Genomic DNA, 20,867 nt, shown 5'->3' with positions numbered 1-20,867 from the left:
GTGGAATTACCTTCTCTTGGTCCATACAGCCCCTTCCTACTCACATGTGTGTGACAACTGATTATATTGAATGACTCCTCTTCTTGATAATTATTAGCTTTTGCCTTTAGCACTCTTAGGAAGCATTTTAATTAAAGCCTCTTGTTCTGTGATCTAGCACAAGAACAAGTATTGTTAGGAGAACCAATATAATCTAGTGTGGCAGAATCCTGACTCCAAGGGTCCTGTTTATCAGTAACTAGCAAGGACATCAGAAATGTAACAGATCATGTACTTCTGTAAATGACAAGTGCATTTAACAAGTGTTACTACCATCTGTAAGTCAGTCATCTCTTCACAGAGTGATTCCACGTACATGGAAATAAAGGTATTCTTCCCATCCTGGACTGGCTTTATGATTTAACTTTGACAGGCTGAACCATCCATCCATCCATTATCCAACTCGCTATATCCTAACTATAGGGTCACGGGGGTCTGCTGGAGCCAATCCCAGCCAACACAGGGCGCAAGGCTGGAAACAAACCCCGAGCAGGGCGCCAGCCCACCGCAGGGCACGCACACACACACCCATACATCAAGCACACACTAGGGACAATTTAGAATAGCCAGTGCACCTAACCTGCATGTCTTTGGACTGTGGGAGGAAACCAGAGTACCCGGAGGAAACCCACGCAGACACGGGGAGAACATGCAAACTCCATGCAGGGAGGACCCGGGAAGTGAACCCGGGTCTCCTAACTGCAAGGCAGCAGCACTACCCACTGCGCCACCCCAGGCTGAACCAGCTTGTTGGTAATAATAGGATGGCTACTACAGCTCTGGGGAAAAAAAAAGTTTGCCTAACCTTGCTGCATGGTGAATTTTCAGACACAAATCCAGCAAATAAGAAGAAGAATATCAATGTGGATGCCTTGGCCTTGGACCTTACATTTCTCTCCTCTGACTTTATCAGCTCCCTCTCTGTTGCTGACCTTGTGGATTTTTACAACCAGTCCCTGAGCAGTCTCCTGGACTTCCACGCCCCTTTAACATCTAGGTCCGTCTCATTCTCGTGCTCAGCACCTTGGTATACCTGCGAGCTGCGAAAAATGAAGGCGGCTGGGCGTGTCCTTGAGCGGCGGCTCAAGGCCTCTGGGCTGACTGTCCATAAACAGGCTTACAGAGAACACATGAGAGCGAATGCAGAAGCTCTGAAGGTTGCACGGTCCAAGTTTTATTCCACCATCATCAGAAATGGCTCCAGCAACCCTAAAAAACTTTTTTCAACCATAAATCATCTTGTCAAACCTCCTTTACCTGCCCATTCTGAGACCACTGATGACAGATGCAACATGTATATCAACTTTTTTAAACAAAAAGTTGATAATATCCATTTACACCTCTCTACCAAGGATATCTTGCCCTTCCCAACTGTTGACTCATTGTCTGAGACCGTCCATCCTCTTTGCTCTTTCTCTGTTGCCACACGGGAAGAGGTGGAGGATGTCATCAGGAAAATGAAACCGTCTACTAGTTCCCTGGACCCTTTCCCCTCACCCTTGCTGAGGGCCAACATTTCTGCCATCTCTCCACTTATCACCAGGATAATAAATCAGTCCCTCCTGGCTGGCCATATTCCTTCTGCACTAAAAACTGCTGTCATCAGACCTCTACTGAAAAAATCCACCTTGGATCCTGAAGTTCTCTCCAATTATAGGCCCATCTCCAATCTTTCATTTCTCTCCAAAGTCCTGGAAAAAATAGTTGCAGCACAACTTCACGATCATCTCAAACTGAACAATCTGTTTGAAAAGTTTCAGTCTGGTTTTCGCCCTGTCCATAGCACTGAAACAGCCCTGGTCAGGGTCACCAATGATCTTCTGATGACGGCAGATACTGGTTCACCTTCACTACTTATCCTCCTTGACCTGACAGCTGCTTTTGACACAATAGACCATAACATCCTTCTTCACCGCCTGCAATACACTATTGGACTCTCAGGAATTGTTCTAAATTGGTTTACATCATACCTGACTGGCAGAACTGAGCATGTCGCCCTTGGCAGCGCAAAGTCCCACACCCACAACATCGCCTGTGGTGTTCCACAGGGCTCTGTGCTGGGCCCTATCCTTTTTACTATCTACATGCTCCCCCTTGGAACTGTCATTGGCAGACATGGTTTATCGTTCCATTGCTATGCCGATGACACTCAGCTTTACCTCAGGACTACTCCCACCTCCTCTACTGCTCCTCTGCCAACATCTACATTGTCTACCTGCCTGGAGGAGATAGAGGCTTGGATGAGGCTCAATTTTCTTCAGTTGAACAGATCCAAAACAGAAGCCATCTTAGTTGGTACATCACATCATCTTCGCTCTTCTACCATCACCAGTATTACTTTCTCTGGCCAAAATATTCCTCTTTCCACATCTGTTACTAATTTGGGTGTTAGAATGGACTCCCAACTTACTTTTGACACCCACATCAAATATCTCTGTAAGTCATCTTTTTACCATCTCAAGAACATCGCCAAACTCCGCCCATTACTCACCCTGGCAGATGCAGAGAAGCTCGTCCATGCCTTTGTCTCTTCCAGGCTGGATTACTGTAATGCACTCCTCATTGGGATTCCTGGCAAGAGTATCCAGAGACTCCAGTATATTCAGAACAGCGCTGCCAGGATCCTGATGAGGGTGCGAAAGTATGATCACATCACCCCAATCCTGAAAACCCTTCACTGGCTCCCTGTTTCATTCAGAATAGAGTACAAGGTCTCCCTTCTTACCCATCAGTGCATTTATGGACATGCCCCTCTTTATCTACAGGAACTCCTTACCCCCCATAACTCCTTACGTTCCCTCCGCTCTGTACTCACTAACACTCTTCAAGTCCCCAGAACTAAGCTCAGCAGCATGGGTGACAGGGCGTTTTCATCGGTGGCGCCGAGGCTGTGGAATGCCCTCCCTGATTACCTGAGAGCCCCACAGTCGACTGAGGCCTTTAAGCGAAACCTAAAAACTCATCTTTTTAGAAAGTCATTTTGTTAAAGTATTTTATAGACTCTTCTGTTCTTTTTTTTTATTTTATTATTCTATTTTTACTCTGTAGCACTTTGGGATTGCTAAAATATAAAGTGCAATATAAATAAAATTTATTATTATTATTATTATTAAATAAAGTCGCTGAAAAACCCACCAATTTTGCTGTGAAAAATGCTTGGCTGAATTTCAACGATTAAAACTACTTATAACACTTTGAGGGGATAAATGAAGATGGGTAAAAAGAGAATAAGTAGAAGTCGGCATGGGAGCTGTGCTTGTTTCTTCTTTCCTCTGACCCATAACAATGGGAAGAGGGAGTGGGCGCATTAGGCTTTCAACACTGTTTATTTACACTGCATACACCCAGTTTGGGGCTTAACTACGAGTATATTCGATATGTATTAATACCTCACTCCCGTCATCTCAGTGATTGTTACATTATGTTGTACTACCTAACCTCATCTCACCTTATGTTACCTAACCTCTTCTTACCTTATGTTATGTTTCCTTAACAACCCAGCAAATTAAGTTCACTATTATAAACATTTTTCATCTGTTCATAATTATTTTCAAAAAATAGAGGGAAAGATCTTGGGGAGCTGGGGTCTGTTCTAGCAGCAGTAAGCACAAGGGAGGCACCAAGCATGGGGTGGCCATCAGTTCTTCACAGGGCTCACACAGTCTGTTACTAATTCTGGACCAGTTTTGATCTGCTGCTTACTCTAAAATATACATCAGGTGGATATAAGGTTAACCCAGTGTGCCCTGAGAAACTCCATACAAATCCATAATGAATCCATGAATCCAGTTTCTGTATGTAGTCTTCTCTTGTTAAAGCAGTGGTGAGCCTGTACTGATAGCCTAAGAGACTCAACAGGAGCTGACCACCTTAATTAAGAAATCTTTGTTTCGTCTCTAAATGCAAGCTCTATCAAAACTCACTTGCAAGAATGCAAACAAAACTACACAGAAAGAAACAAAAAGATGTGTGATACTGAGAAAGAAAAATGGGATCTGTGTGACCAATACTAGTCTCCACCAGTTCATCCCTCTGAGTCATTTTACAGATGCACTTTTCAATTTAATAAAAAATAAATGAACCCAACCCAACTTTCTTCAGTGTCTTAAGATTGAATAATTGGGGGGAAAAAAAATCCCTCTCTTTTGAACAGCTGTGTTTGAATGTATACTGAATGAATTTCACACATCATTGTACTCATTGAGTCACACACACACACACATCCCAATTCACACTGGCACATGAAGATCAAAGTGGTGCATGTAAGAGCGAGGTGGTGATAGCAGGGGTAACCACATTTGTGCAGTGTGGTTTGAGCCGATTAAGTTTTCAGCTGTTGTGGGGTATGAAATGTATAAAACATTAACTGATTCGCACACCTGCACAGTATGCAGAAGTGCCACTCACATCAGGGCGAGACGTGAAAGAGCTCACCAAATCCTTCATCACTGCAGCTCCACCTCAAGTGGAAAAGAATGGACCTTCTCAGCTTTGTATTAACATGCGCCGGCAGTGTTCACGCAACGGCTGCCGTATTCCTCCACCTACAAACCCCCCAAACCCCCACCCCCACCACTGATAAGATTCCTTTTGTTGAGGATTTGTTTCTCAAGTCTCCTGAAGTCAAACTGTGGAGTACACAGCAGCTCTGAGAGGGACAGATGTTTTTTACTTCTACAAAAGTAATGGAAACTAAGCTACAAAGTTGTAAATTAGTTTCAACCAATTCCTAGCAAAAAGAACACTGAAAGTTTAGGAAATATAACACACATATACACTGTACGGCCAAAAGTTTATAGACACGTGGCTATCACGCCTATAGGAGCTTGCTGCGTATCCCATTCCAAAACCAGGGGCATTAATATGAAACCGGGTCTGTGACTGTAACAGCCTCTGTCATTCTGGGAAGTTCCCCAGAAGATTTTGGAGTGTATCTGTTGGAATTTGTGCCCATTTGGCAAAAAGAGCATTTGTGAATTCAGATATTGACGTTGGATGATTAGACCTGCCTTAAAATTAGTGTTACAGTTCATTCCAAAGGTGTTCAGTTGGGCTGAGGTCAGGGCTCTGTGCAGGCCACTCAAGTTCCTTCATGTCTTTTTGGATCTGGATTTGTGCAAAAGGGCACAATCATGATGGAACAGAAAAGGATCTTCCTTATACTGTTGCCACAATGTTGGAAGCACATGACTATCTAAAATGTCTTTTTGTGCTGTAGCATTAACTGTCCCCTTCACTGGAACCAAGGGGCCTGGCATAAACCCTGAAAGACAGCTCCAGGCCATTATCCCACCTCCACCAATCTTTATAGTAGGCACTATTTAGTTCAGAAGGTCGTGTTCTCCTGCCATTTGCCAAACCCAGATTCATCCATCTGACTGCCAGATAGTGAAGTGTGATTCATCACTCTAGAGAACAAGTTTCCATTGCCCCAGAGGTCCAATGGTGGCAGGCTTTACACCACTCCAATTGATGCTTGGCATTGTGCATAGCAACTTTAGGCTTGTGTGTGGCTGCTGGGCCATGGAAATCCATATCAAGAACCTCCTGACCCACACTTCTTGTGCTGATGTTGCTTTCAGAGGCAGTTTGGAATTCTGTTTGTGTGTGAAGTAAAAGAAGATAGGTGTCACAGGTGTCTGGTCACACTTATAGGTAATCTAACTTAGACACCATTAAAATATCAGACTATGCCACCCAGTTTTATTAAGAGACTGGGAACTCCTGAAATTTACCAATAATAGCACACAGGTTTCTTTAAATTGGGCGGTGAGTAAACACACAATGAAAGACACAACAGTAATTTCAGAAAAAAGCAACAGTAAGTTCTATTGTACAAGACAATATAAGGTACATTAAAAAGATAAACGAACATAACAGAACCTAAACATATCAGGAATTAATTTCCTTTTTTTAAAAGGAAAATACACAGTCCACACTCTAAAAGTCCGTAAAAACAAGAATTGGAGGATACAACCTTTAGTGGTGCAGAGTCCAAGTTGCTCACTGTGTTACCCCAACACTTAATCGTTCAACTGTCCATGGATGCACTCTGTTCCCCGGACACTCGTTCCCCTACAGAAGTTGTGTCAAATTGTTGACTCCCTGTCAGCGTCTCTTCGTTGTTCCTTTTTCTTCCACTCTGGGCTCCTTGTGTTGCTGGGACCTAGGCACGCCTCATTTCTCGTCTGTCAGCTTTGCTGGGTACTTTCATGCAGATTCCCTCTCTCGCTGAACCCACATCCGGCGTCTCTTTGTGGAGCTGTCTCTTCCTCCCTGGAAGTGTTGCCGTCTTTGTGCCTCACGTCGTGCCAGCCAGGTACCCTTGTCTGCCTGCAAGCCCCTGTCCGAGTGTCTTGGCAGCGTTTCCTGTGGACTGTCCCTCCTGCCTTCTGCTGGCCAGGAGTTTATATTTACTTCAGTCCCTGCTGTTGTCAGTCCTGGACAAGCAGTTTAATCAATGACACATCTAAATTGCCTGGGTTTAACAATTAATGAAAACACAAGTTAACAAAATGTATGGTTACCAAACATTAATAAGTACAGATATGCTGATTAGGAACCAATATTTCCAAGCCAGGTAAATACAGGCATCCTCCAAGGCCAGACTTCAAAGCAGTGACTCCCTTGCAAGACAGCAAATACCATTAATAAGTACAGACAGCCTTTTAACTTCTCACCCCCCCAGTCCCAACAGTGGGTGCCTAATGGAACCACCCAGTGCACAAAAAAATGTAAAAGTGTCCCCCTCTGACATCGGCACTCAGTGGACCAGTTCCGTAAGTATGTGTGGTCTACCACATCATGGCTGAACTGTTGCTGCACTCTGCCAGTTCCACTTCATGATAACAGCACTTACGGTTGACCAGGGCAGATCTAACTCATCAGAAATGTCATATGACAATGCCACGTTTAAAGTCTCTTCACTACAACCCATTGTACTACCAATGTTTGTCAATCAAGACTGCATGGCTATGTGTTTATATGTGCTTATGTGCTAAATACCTGTTAACAATGAAACACCTTGGAGGGTTGTCCACTATACTTTTAGACAAATAGTGTGCATTAAAAAATAACTTTTGTGACCTTCTACTTGTTCTTAAACAGTCCCCCTGATTGATGTTTACTTAATTACATTGCACTCTTTCATAAGTCACTTTGGATAAACGTGTCTGCTAAGCAAATAAATGTGAATGCAATGTGAATGTAACTCATCATCTAATTAGACATTTTATTTATTGACAAATAGCTTCTTCTTTTACGGATATCTGATAATTAATCTTCCATGCATCTGTAAATTCCATGGAACATTTAAACCCAATTCAAGGTTTTTTTGAGTCAGACACTTGAGCAAAGGACAAGACCCACCCTAGATGGACCACCATCCTATGACAAGGCACAGCATATGCACAATCTCATTCACTCATTCTAAGGAAATTAAGGGTAAATGCAACCAAGATTTTTCATTGCACTTTATATATCTGGTCATCCTCCTGCTCCTACTGCTACTGCTAAAAAAGAGATCATCAGCATTACCACAGGAAAGACATGTGACTTCCATACCACCTGCACTTTAGAACAGGTAATCCACCTGAAACTAAGCATGTTTGAGCCCTGCCAGTACTTAGAGTGGAGACCATCTGGGAAGATCTTGGGTTGTTGCTGTGTTGGTGAGGCGAGCGGGAGAAGTTTACCCTTCTGTCTGTGTGTGGATCTCTATGCCCCAGTGCAGTGACATGGACACTGTGCTGTAGAAACTGTCACCATTCTTTGGTTGAGACCGTGTTCCTACCTCCCTGTGGTCATAGATATTCAAGAAGAGTTGAGTCTTTCTCAATGTCCTGGCTGAATTGTCCACCATGGCTTGGTCATTCAGACTTCCTAACCATCCCCTGTCCTTTATTGACTAATTATCTCTGTTACCCTTTCACCACCTAATAGCTAATGTATGGTGAGCATACCGATGCAAAAATGGCTGCCATCGAATCATCCAGGTGGATGCTACCTATTGGTGGTGGTTGAAGTGGTTCCACACTTTTATTTAAACTGAAGGTTTAGAAAAGCTATATATAATTGTACTAGCTGTTCCCCGCGGCTCCATCCACATAGTAGTGAAACAGGACAAACTTTAAAAATCAATAAACAAAAAGGTATCGCTAGCTAAGTGGAGGAAAGTTACGCTCCAAAACACAGAGGTAGCCCAACTACCCACTCCTGACATCACTCTTCCCCGTCCCCTCGGCCTGCAGCCTCTGTCTTGGATTAGTGCATATATATCACTCCTGCAAGCAGACTATGATTCTTAGTGCGATGAGAGAAGTCGCAAAATCAACCAAAATGTTCAAGCAAATTAAAAAAAAAAAACAGATCTAAATTCGTTAAGTAGTTTTCTCGTTCACTAGCTAAGCAGATTTAAGATACGCCCCAAGGCTGGTGCATGAGTGATGAGGGCCCCCCCCCCCTCCCCTCGGCCCGCTGCGTCTCTCTTGGATTCGCGCTAATGAATCAGTAGCATAAACAAACTATGATACTTAGCGCGTTGAGAGAGGTCGCAAAATCAACCGGAATGTTGAAGCAAATTATAAAGAAAACACGATCTAAATATGTTAAGTCGTTTTCTCATGAAAAGCAGACAGACATAAAGACAGACAGACAGACAGACAGACTTTGGATTTTATATATATAAAGATTAAATTACAGTTAACATACAGGCATCAACTGAATATTGAATTGAATCCTCATCTCTGGAACCATGAGTCTTCACTATACAACTGATGCCTACTGTGGACAATAGAGGGCGCTGTTGCCCCATGAAACCCAACAGACAGATGCTCTGGACACAAGTTTAAAAGCACTAAGCAGATTTAATTATTCTTCTTAAATATAGTGCCTCCGAAGCACCACATCCACCAAATACACCACAAATCAATATAATAAATTTCCTCCTCTCCTCCCAGCAGCTCTGTCACACTCCCTGCCAACTCCAGCTTCCCTTTCTGGGTCTCCACCTGTCCTTATATAGTCCTTGACCCGGAAGTGCTTCTTCTCTTCTGTTCACGTGACTTGTCAACACTTCCGGGTCAGATGGAGAATTACATTTTTCTTCAGCTCTGAAGTACTTCTGTTCTTCCGTCCCCGTGACTTGGGAGTACTTCCGGGCTATATGGGAAACGAAAATCTCCCTGCAGCGTCACATGGCGGCACCCAAGATACCCAGCAGGGTTGTGAAGCCAAACTCCATTTCCCATGATGCCCTGCGGGAATCTGGGGCACCTCTAAGGCTGCAGGGAAGTCGCCATCTAGCATCCTGGGTGTGTCGGCCGGGTTGAGCTACTGGCCGTCCATCACACTACACATTCTTCTACCATGGCCGTCCCCTTGAGAGTAGCTTTTATACTGTAGAAATGAAAGAGAAAGAGCAAGATGTAGAGCTCCTCTTCTGGGTCGTTGTTTTCTGCTCTGAAGGTGGAAGAGGAAAACCTATGAGATTGTGCTACAACTAAATTTTTTTCCTGTGCACCTTTCAAATCAGTCCCAGTAAAAATGGCAGTAATTAACTGGAGCACGTAGCAAAGACATACAGAGAGGATTTGGAGCACTGTACCGGTGGGCTTGACAATACACAAGTGAGTCTTACGTTAAGGCAATTTGATGCAAATGAGTACCTCCACAGTTTTCTTTTTAACTGAATTTTAATTAATTTTCATCTAGCGACTTTCTTGGAAGAATACGTCTGAAGTGTCACTAATAGTGAGGAACAGTACTGCACACTGCCATCTGCATTTTTAATTATTTTATGCTTTTGTGCACACATGTCGCTGAAGGTGCCGTGATGTAAGTACAGTCAGAGGTAAGCAGCTTGATCAGCAGCTGGCCATTTTTGATGAGTGGTAGAAGTCGCTGCTTTTAATTCACAGCGTAAGGAAGTGTCACAACCATGTCACCTCAGACAGTATGACTGCTGGAAAGGAAGAGTGACACTCCTAGTAATCCCACAGCAAAGAAGACATATCTCTGCTGAGGGGTCATTCAGCAGTTAATGATGGCATTTTATGTTATCAATGTGCCTTTCCAATTCTGTGTGGGATGGTGTCATTATCAAAAACTGAATGATGTTCAGGCGAATTCTGTAATGTAACCCTGGTTCATTTTAATTAAAATAATTTGTGTTTTGTGGTTTAAAGTACAGTAATATTGTTTCACATTTTACTGTAAAATAAGTAATAAAGAAATATACTTTTATCCGACATTTACATGAATGGACATTTTCAGTTCAAGTTCTGACTTATGTAAAAAATGGAGTTACGAATATCAGCAGGAATAGAACTTGTTTGTTCCACAAGGGCCACCTGTATATTTTTAAATAATATTTTGACTCAATTGTATCTTGATTCTCATGGAATTGAAAACAATCACATGCTAAACAAAAACTCATTTACAGCAGCCTAAAGAAGAATGCATCATGGTGCCACCTAAATGTCTTTTCTATTACTGGACTGCAGACATACACACTCTGAGACTATGGAGGAGGGCAGACGTCAATGAAAAGACACCTCGCTGCTCTGCCATTGAAGTGAAATTGTGCTCCAAATCCTCTCTGTATGTCTTTGCTACGTGCTCCAGTTAATTACTAGCGACCTTGACGTCCATCACTCACTTAAGATCTGATAATGCTGTAGAACACACATTAAAATGGGATGCTGGACCAGTTACTCCATATATGCTAATTGTATTGGCCCAAAATGAGACAGTGAAGTTTTCAATGATTGGGATCAGGAGGTGAGACATGAGTCAAGAATTTGAGCCAATGTTGTAGTCAAATATCCATCCAATTTGTCATTAAATTCAAAATGCTAGTCAAAAATCAAAAGCAAGTTTGTATAATAGTAAAGATTTAGTCAAAAACAGAATTACACACCAACACTGTTTTTTCCTAATCTCGGATACTTAATGGATGAGCATGGAATGAAAGAACGTCCTATGGTCACTTCAGTGAATTCATGCATAGTGAAGTCCTGGTACCTTTTGGGGATGATCATCATGCTAGCCATGATGGTAAATGCAGAAAGCAGTGCTGCAATAGTATTAATAAGAGTGGGAAAACCATAAAATGGACTGTAGAATTTCCACAGAATATTAAAGTAAATAAGAATAATCATAAATTCCATCCTTCTTTAATGCATACAGTATTCAGGTTAAGAAAGCCACTAACTTTCCAGTCTTTTAAAAATCACTCTGTAGACAATGCCTGTTTGTCCTTTGATCTGTTATGTCACAAGTATAATCTTCTACCAACACATTATTTTTTTTTGTATACAAGCTAGATATTTTATGAAAACTAATCTGCCTAATCTTCCTCATGCTCCATCCATATCTGCTCCTGAAGTATTACAGGCTAGGTTTTATGAATATACCAGTAGTATTTTTACATTTTGCCAACACAATTCAAGGAAATTTGCAGCTTCGCTCACTTAACCCAGATCATCCAGAATGAGCACCTGCCTAGTTTACAAACTGCTAATACATACCAAACCACCATAATAATGAAAGAAAAACGGCAAGAAAAAAGAAAATATGTAAACAAGTGGGCAAAACCAAAGCCATCGTTTTCATCCTGCAGAAACACACTGAGCCCGGCTAACCAGGCAACTGCTTCCAACACCGAGATTCTCTGAGTCATCTGATTAATACAATCCCTGAAGTATGTCGAGGGTCTGCTGCTAGATTTTTTCCAAGCAAGCCATGCCTTGAGTGCCTCCCAAAGGGAAACCAAATGGGGGATCCTAACTGAATCCTTAAATTCACCTTCACTGTCTCCACTCAGTCCAAAGAAATAGTGGTTCTTCTCCACGGTCCCCCCATATTGCTGAGCTCGTCACTGTTAAGGAACAAATGATTAATCCAAAAACTATTGTGAGTAATTAAAGACAAATTGATGGTAGTAGAAACAAACATATTGGGGGCAAGAAACATTAACAAGGAAATAAACATGGACTGAGAATAAACAAGCCAGGAGGAAAGACAAACATCAAAAGGATATCACTGAGAAATCAAAAATCAACTTCGCATTAAGGCCTACTTAGAAATAAGCTAATTACGCTAAACCAGAAGTTATTTTATCTACCAAGGATGGTGAAAACTGAAACCTTTGCATATTTATAGCATTAACACTGCAGCATCATTAATGTGACGATTGAGGTCATGTGATAATGTCAATGGCATCACATTAAACTGTTCAGAACATCCATCCATCCATTTTCCAACCCGCTGAATCCTAACTACAGGGTCACGGGGGTCTGCTGAAGCCAATCCCAGCCAACACAGGGCACAATTCAGGAACCAATCTCAGGCAGGGTGCCAACCCACCACAGGACACACACAAACACACAAACACACCAAGCACACACCAGGGCCAATTTAGAATCGCCAATCCACCTAACCTGCATGTCTTTGGACTGTGGGAGGAAACCGGAGCACCCGGAGGAAACCCATGCAGACACGGGGAGAACATGCAAACTCCATGCAGGGATGACCCAGGAAGCGAACCCAGGTCCCCAGATCTCACAACTGAGAGGCAGCAGTGCTACCCACTGTTCAGAACAACATCAAAATAAAAAAATACAGAAACATGATTTAAAAGTAAGGGGTGGCACGGTGGCGCAGTGGGTAGTGCTGCTGCCTCGCAGTTAGGAGACCCGGGTCTCCTAACTGCGAGGCAGCAGCGCCACCCACTGCGCCACCATGCCGCCCTGTACACTTTATTTCAGATGTTATTTTTTATTCTTTTATTTCCTTTATGGAGTTGTTTAATTTATTTGGTCTATTTTGGCCACCATCTTGTATTTTAACGATTTACACTATTTTGGACACCTGTCATTAGGGCAGTGCCTCATGTTTTCAGGGTGTGTGCTCAGGGGTCGTGATATGACAGGCTAAAATGTTGGATGAAAATCACTTCCTCATACAAGTTGTGGATTCAAAACCCTTTTACATATCCTTGTGGTTCTGACCTTTTTCCTACCATTTTTTTTAACTTTGATTTTTATCTCATGGCAGGACTTGATGATTGTGTCTTTTTATGTCCTAGTTTTGTCCTTTTTATATTATATGTCTACCTCCTAGTGCTAACAAAAATTACTTGCTGACGTAACACCTGGGGCCTTTTGTCTAATTAGGGGTCTGCCCATCAAAAACCATCAAACAATTAACAAAATAATTAGTCACAGGTTAGAACTTAAATTTAATAAAAGAAGTAATTGACAATAATCATTGCTATGGATGGCATGCATGGGTGAGAGTTCCAGCCAGGATGGGGTAAGTTTCCATACCTAGACAGGAGGCCGGCACCTCAGAGGCACAAGAAGGAAGGTGAGGACTGTCCTGCCTTGGCCAGATGCCAGTGCAGAAGTGGGTACGCTGGCATCCCAGCAGGACTGGACCGGGGAACAATAACCAACCAGGAGACCAGTGTGATGGAAGCACAGGGGAGACAACTTATCAGGGCTGCATACTCCTCCAACACATTAGGCAGCAGCATCCCTGGTTTGTGCTACCAGTTCATACACCCACAAGGCATGCTGGAAACTGTAGTCCCATGGGACAGTCCTGTTTGGTACCGTGGCTGCCTCCAGGGGGTACTGCAGAGATCCATGATCCGTACTTTGAAGGGACATGCCTTGGCATCACAATACCTCCCAGGTCACCAATAAAAGGTGCAATTCTGCCCCATCCAGATGAGTTGGAGTCAGGTGGACGATGGACAAAGCCTATATGGTGGAATGGAAAGAAGAGAAGAAGAAGTAGAATGAGAATGAAAGAGAAAAGAAGAGAATTGTGGTTGTGTTTATTATTACGAAGAAGCCTTTTTGTTAAGGTACTTAACAAATCAGCATGACTTTGAGGATGAGCTCAGAACGTCTGCAAAGGAACCTCAATGAGTCCACTAGTGCTTGAAATCTTATTTTATTTGGGTGCTACTGTAGGTGGAGAAGGGAATGTAGACTGATTGGTAAATCCAAAAGCTTCATCCAAAGATTTGGCATGGTGCAGTGAGCAGCAGAGTCAAAGACTCCATCAAGGTATCAAGGACATAAAAATATGGTACCAGGGTCACTGGGATGTCAGTATGATGGTGGGCTACTGCTGGTTGATTCACAGAATTCTTTTATATAGCTAAATGTATGTGTGTTTGTCTGGTAAACAAATCTACATCTTATTTTTTATGTTATTATATTTTATACATATAATATACAGTACATATATATATTTTTATATAATATAATTTTTAATATACTATATATATGTATATTACAATTGCCCCAGAAGGGGTGAGGTTTCTGGAACTACCCCAGAAGGGTGGTCACATTTCTTCATTTCTTTGCTCATTCAGAGCTGTGAATGGAAAAGAAAAGTCAGTTAGTGGCAGCACCTTCTCTTGTCCTGGAGTAGAAATGCTTACCTCACAGTAGCTTTGTCCCCTAAGCATGTGTGTGACAAGTATTTCTCTCAATAATTCTTCTAAATGACATTTATGAAGCTAAATGAAAAAATACAGAACTCTAAATCCCTTGCCTATCTCTTCAGTCTGCTATAGCACAGATAGAAGAATGGCCTGTGCTACAGTAACTAAGACAGACGTTATCGTGTACAGTACATACAGCGCACAGAGTCTGCAATTGTAATGACACTGCTATCCACTGATACCCATCGGTAGTCTCTCATCCTGCAGACACACTTCATGATGAAATATTTAACCGTGAGGGACATTTCATGCTTGATCATTGACAGACAGATATGTTTCTGCATAACTTTTAAGATAAAGTATTGTAAAACTATGACATTGAAAAGAGTTCTTTGTGTTAAAAATATCAAGAACGTTTCAGTTTTTTCCCTGTAAGATTTCTTACTAATTCCCCTAAATGTGCTGTGCAGAAGTGATAGCTTTGTTACAGTGTCAGTAATCACCCTCCAGGGCCCGCAGCCTCACAACTCGAACAGCAACAAACATTTCACGTTGCCAGGAAAGAAGAAATGTGTTTGTGCAATAATCTAACCATCAGAGCATATCTAACAAAAAAAAAAAAGGATAATAATAATAATAACCTCTATAAAAGGCTGTGTCTGTCAAATATGTTTTTGAATACCTGGAACATTATGAGATCTGGGATTTCAAACAGGGCAAGTAATCTATGAAAGTAAAAAAATAGATTTAAAGCAACAATCTGTTCTATGATTAAAAATGATGGAGTGAAAATGAAGTTTTAATAATGGATCATTATTAATAAGTTTTTATGCTTATGTAGCTTCTACAACTAAGAACCATAGATAGATAGATAGATAGATAATTCATGTTACTGCCTAAACTTCGAGTTATGTTAGGTAGAATGCCCAGAGGGGACTGGGTGGTCTCGTGGCCTGGAACCCCTACAGATTTTATTTTTTTCTCCAGCTTTCTGGAGATTTTTTTTTGTTTTTTCTGTCCACCCTGGCCATCGGACCTTACTCCTTTTCTATGTTAACTAATGTTGTCTTATTTTAATTTCTTATTTTGTCTTTTATTTTTCTTTTCTTCATTATGTAAAGCACTTTGAGCTACTTTTTGTATGAAAATGTGCTATATAAATAAATGTTGTTGTTGTTTGTAACGTACATTTTTCTTGAAGGTTGTCTCTTGTTACTGCCAATTTATTTCATCGATTGTAGATTGAAATTATTTTGAACAGGACAATTTAATTTTTTATGGGGACATTCACGTATTCGTATGAAAGCTTTCCTTTTCCAAAACAACGTTAACCGTCACTCACATTTCTCCTGCCGGGTGGCACTGCACCTGCTGTGCCCGAGTCATATTTGGTAAGGGACATGTGAATGTAGAAGTGGCAAAACCAGTCTGGCACCAACCTTGGCCTCTTTGCTTAATCAGGTCCTTTCGGCACTGGGCCCTTACCCTCAGTGGCACAATACTCTGCCATGCTAACGCCAAATGACCAGGACCAGGGCCGGATTTTCCTATAGGCTAACTAGGCTTCAGCCTAGGGCCTCAAGATCAAGAGGGGCCTACATGTTAGCAAAATTTTATTATCTCTCATGTAATTTACAAACTTAAAAATGGAAGGTGAAAGGGCCTCATAAGTGGAATAGCCTAGGGCCTCTTTTCATATAAATCCGGCCCTGACCAGGACATTTTCGGTTTTGTCTTTTTCCTTCTAATTGTCCGACCTCAGGTGTTCCAAAGTTTCCTAATAATCTGTTCTACTCGGTAATTGCATAAACACTGTTAACATCTCTCCCACTCCTTTACAAAATCGTGGTATCATTTTTAGCAACTTGTTTGATCAAACATGAGCGCATATGAAGAAGCATTTTCATATATGAATATATTTTATATGACTTATAGATTGCAGGATATTATATCCTAGAGGTGTTAAGTTTAATAATTCCGAATAGACAGACATACAAAAGAAATAATGGGTAATGTTAGAATTCCTATAAAAAGATAGGCGCAGTGTATAATCGAACAGCAGGCTTTGAAACAGGAAGGTTTCTGTAGATTATTAGAAATATCAAATCAAAAAGCCCAGTCCTTGTTGTATTTGCTTCGGACAGACAGACCCTTAACATAAAAGTATCTATCTATCTATCTATCTATCTATCTATCTATCTATCTATCTATCTATCTATCTATCTATCTATCTATCTAAGTGTATTCAATTCATAAGTCGCAGCCCAGACATCGCTATTTCCGTTTTCTTTAAACGTAACTCCGGGCGATTTTATGGAGCGTACCGAAGAGTGACGACTGACCGCGCGCAGTCTCGACTGAGGTCACTCCCCGGGCTGATGCACGGGGTACAGCGGCTGTCCACGGTAATTGGACATGGAGAGAATAATCAGTTAATGACTCACTCGTTCGTGTTTAAGGATACAGGACAGGTGAGAGAGACAAGGTAATGTGACCTGGCTAAACCAGGTAATTAAATTACCTTGGCTGCCTACCTGGGATGACTTAAAATATCAGCCGTGAAATTCCGTTCTGCCTTTAAAGAAGGGAAAAAACAGAGAAAGAGAAAAAAAAAACAACATTTAATGTGAAAGTAATCGGCCTTCAAAGGTTTGAAATCTGTGACCCCTAAAACCAGGTTCAACGAAGTGATGGTGCAATGAACCCTGCAGACAATAGTCCTGCGATATGGTTAACGCGATCTGCCAGTAGACACAGGACAACTTTTAAAACCCGCTGACTAAAACATAAAAGAAAAAGAACGCTTGTCCTGGCCGCTGTAATTGAATAGCTACTCCTCGTTTTGTGTTCAGCTCCTTTTCTTCTTCTTTTTAACACTTTTATGGTGACAAAAAATACCCAGTGGTTTATTCCTCCTCATTCTTCCCCGTAACCGTAATCAGTGAACTAGTAATCCGGTTTTAGGACCTCTCTTGCTTACAGACACGTTACAAAACAATAAACAAAATAACATGTTTAAGAAACGAATACTGCAATGCGAAGAAGATTATTTCTGTAATGTGACACATATAGTAAAAGCTACTTGAAAAATGCCTCGGACATTGTGACATAAGGTAGAAATTACAAATGTTAGAGAGTACAAACCTTTAAACTTAATGTCAAACAGCCCCCTCGCAGAAGCGTTTAAGAATGGATGGACTGGCCTCCCGTCCAGGGTGGGTCCCCGTTCCAATCAGCCCGTGACCATAAAGCTCGACTAAACGGGCATAGCAAACAGACGGGTTGATTTTCATGGTGCATATTTTGTAAGTAAAACGCTTTGCAATTCTCTTTACCATATTATTAATTCAGTTAATTCGATATAAGCAACAGCAGCAGAGAAAATAATAAATGCAATGTAACTGAATAAATTAATACAACTAATCGTTCAGTGAGGTTGGGCAATTTACAAAGAATAAAAGTTTTCAAAATTCTAAAATCTTTACTCCTCTCAAATTTGAAGGTACGTTTTGACCGTTTAATTCTCGTTGTTCTTCGTTTACTGAAATCAAGAAAACAGTATTCTTCCAAAGAATCCTGTAGCAAAATATTTCCATTGTTGTCTTCTCTACATACCCGCAATCAACAAATGGACTTTTCTCTTAGTGAAGTTGTGTGGCAATTCAGGTGCTAAAAATAAAAATTAAAAGAATTTGAAAGAAATGAGTACCAAAAAAGTTTAATAATACTGAGCTCCTCAACACATATGTGAGTAACTAAAGCTGGATACGTTCTTGTATACTTTATAACCTACTATATACTGTAAACACAATACAATACAATTTATTTTCGTATAGCCCAAAATCACACAAGAAGTGCCGCAATGGGCTTTAACTGCAGGCCCTGCCTCTTGACAGCCCCCCAGCCTTGACTCTCTATGAAGACACGGAAAAACTCCCCAAAAAAACCCTTGTAGGAAAAAAATGGAAGAAACTTTGGGAAAGGCAGTTCAAAAAGAGAGCCCTTTCCAGGTAGGTTGGGCGTGCAGTGGGTGTCAAAAAGAAGGGGGTCAATACAATAAAATACACAGAACAGAACAAATCCTCAATACCGTATAAAAATAAAAATTTTGCAAGTACAGACCAGAATTTAACAGTAGATGATATCACATAATATGATTTGGTAAATGTAAATATATACTGTAAATTAAATAATGACATTTATTTATTAAGTGTATGCCTTATGTATGTATGTATGTATGTATTTATTTTAAATCACACCATTTTTACAATTTTTTTTTCAGTTCAAATGATTGAGCTCAAGAAAACGAGGGTACTGCAGGACAATCGAGAAATGAAAAAAACCCCAGCTCTAATGCGTTATTTGCTTATTAAAAAAAAGCCTTCTGGGTTGCAAAAATATACACTAAAGCTTAAAGAAGGAAAGACTGTCTTAACGCTTAGATGGTTTTACTTATTTTTCTCCATGTTGACGTACGCTTTAGTAAATATTCTTAGAGTGCAGTTTTGAACCAGGGTTGAAAAATGTTATGAAACCGCACACTTAAATATGCCGAATCACATTCAGCCAATTGCTTAAGTAACGCCACATTCTTCTCATTTACATTTTTTCTGAAAAAAATATTATTTGGAAAAATATTACGCAACGTTTCCATATTCACAAAATCATTTATGAATAATTTGACAAAATGTATTTGAGAGTTTGGCGTATTTTGGTGTACTGTTAATGAACATATGCATGAACAGTGCGAAGTGGAAATGATTTACCGATGCTGGTAATTTACGATAAATAAACGCAAATTAAATTAAAACATTTTGCAGGTTTGACTTTCACAATCAAAAATATTTAAGTTCCACATGTTTCTGATAATATATCCTATACATTTTTTAAACCTCATATCTCATTATTTTAGCACCGTGAGCCTTCCATTAACGGAGGAAGCTTGTATATTCACGGTGTACTGTGTTTCTTATTATTTCGTTACGCCTATCGATATGGTGAGCTGATGCATTCTTAATGGTTCTGTAATATACATTGGGATGTGTTGTTTCTCACAGAACCATTGCTTGAGAAAGAGCCACTTCATTCTGGGAAGACTTTTTTGGATACGAAACTGGCTCTTTTGGCTTTGAAAAGATTCCTAAAATGTGGACAAAACAGAAAATAGGTTAAGAAAACGTGAACTGAGCCTGTTTTATTGTGGACATTAAATGTCTTTTAACCCGATGGTATGGTCATTTATGCAGCCTATAACGGGTCTATTTTGTTCTGGAATCTTCATGTGGATGTTTCTTTTGAAAACCAAATATGGTTCCCCTATGGCATCACTTTGAAGAACCACTTTGGGTTTTTTTTTAAGAATGTAGAGGATATCAGGTTAAACTTTTCTTTGGTATTGTTAGTTCATTTCACAAACTTTCATGATCTTCAGTGTTTTCACCCATGAAATACTTGTTCTCAGAGTGTATCCCAATTTTTTGTTTGTTTTTTTTGTAAAAGGATATTAGGCTTGGGTTACGATAAGTGAAAAAAATACAATTAACATACAGCGAAAAAATATTGCAGAAAAAAAATTTCAGAATGTTGCACCCACCTAGATTCAGTGCATCCGCCAACAAACTAAGCAGATTCAATTAATGAATTTGCGGACTTCAGTCGATATATATATATATATATATATATATATATATATATATATATATATATATATATATATAGCATTCGTAGTCTGAATCACAATCTGATTGCATGGGTGGTTACCTTAACCTACCAGGTAACGCTTGTGGTTGGTCTGCAAGTCGGTAAACATCCGCCACGGTGCCTTCTCAGTTGCAAGAAGCAGATCATAGAATGTTGCATAGGTTACTGTCTCTCTCTATATATACATCCCATTCTAAGTGTTAAAATTCCAGGCGTGTTATTTATTCCGTATGATGTGAAAAATTCACTTTGCAATTTTTCCACGATGCCGTGTTTTATACTAAACGAAAAACATTTTTTTTAATTATTAACATACAATAAATGTTTGAGAATTTGAGTAACATTTACAAACATACCGCTAAATGGACATTGCCAGTGAGTGGGATTTGCCTTCAGTTTGATAAATTAATTTTTTTAATACATGAAAACGAAATTATCTGACCTTACTTAAACAAAGTAAAAGTTAAAAATTAGCAAATTAAAAATAGTGTAAAAGAAACACAAATTTCAGTTTCTATTCAAAACTCCTCATTTGTGGTGTTCTGCCTGAATGTAATCATAAAGCTAGAAATAAGTACACTATGTAGACGGCTAATCCCTAAAGATAGCCTCCTTGTGTGTGGAGGAAGTAAACGATAAGTCAGGCTTTCCAAGACAAAACGCACAT

Source organism: Erpetoichthys calabaricus, chromosome 11 (assembly GCF_900747795.2).
Source record: "Erpetoichthys calabaricus chromosome 11, fErpCal1.3, whole genome shotgun sequence".
Classification (NCBI taxonomy): Eukaryota; Metazoa; Chordata; class Cladistia; order Polypteriformes; family Polypteridae; genus Erpetoichthys; species Erpetoichthys calabaricus.
Note: the sequence above shows the minus strand (reverse complement) of the source record.